The sequence below is a fragment of the Octopus bimaculoides genome, chromosome 21, assembly GCF_001194135.2.
Source record: "Octopus bimaculoides isolate UCB-OBI-ISO-001 chromosome 21, ASM119413v2, whole genome shotgun sequence".
Taxonomy (NCBI): Eukaryota; Metazoa; Mollusca; class Cephalopoda; order Octopoda; family Octopodidae; genus Octopus; species Octopus bimaculoides.
The window spans coordinates 38,521,377-38,522,005 of NC_069001.1; the positions used below are offsets into that span (position 1 = coordinate 38,521,377).

At 39.1% G+C, this 629-nt stretch overlaps 1 protein-coding gene across 2 annotated transcripts in view; it reads left to right on the forward strand.

The window, feature by feature from the left end:
- The window catches only part of LOC106867642 (uncharacterized), a 13,658-nt gene that overhangs the window by 5,675 nt on the left and 7,354 nt on the right, over window positions 1–629 (forward strand). The window lies entirely within an intron of this gene.

The window sequence follows — 629 nt, forward strand, 5'->3', positions numbered from 1 at the left end:
GGCACATAAAAGACACCATTTCGAGCGTGGCCGTTGCCAGTATCGCCTGACTGGCCTTCGTGCAGGTGACACGTAAAAGCACCTACTACACTCTCTGAGTGGTTGGCGTTAGGAAGGGCATCCAGATGTAGAAACTCTGCCAAATTTAGATTGGAGCCTGGTGTTGCCATCCGGTTTCACCAGTCCTCAGTCAAGTCGTCCAACCCATGCTAGCATGGAAAGCGGACGTTAAACGATGATGATGATGATGATGATGATGTATATATATGTATGTAAATATAACATGCACATACACACAAATGTATGTATGTGTATATTATATATACACACATATATATGAATGTATGTAAATGCATATATAATGTGTGTGTATGTATATGCACATACATGCATATATATATATATGCATATACATGTCTGTGTACACACAGACACACACACACACACACATATATATATATAAATATATGTAGACACACGTATGGTTGTTTGTAACTATATATGTGTGTGTGTGTTTGCCTATCTGTCTGTCTGTGTGTCCTAGAGTCTATTTTGTCAAAAATTCTATTTGCGCAGCTAATTTATGTGAGAAATTCTTTTTGTCAGTGAGAGTGTCTACTCCCCCCCCC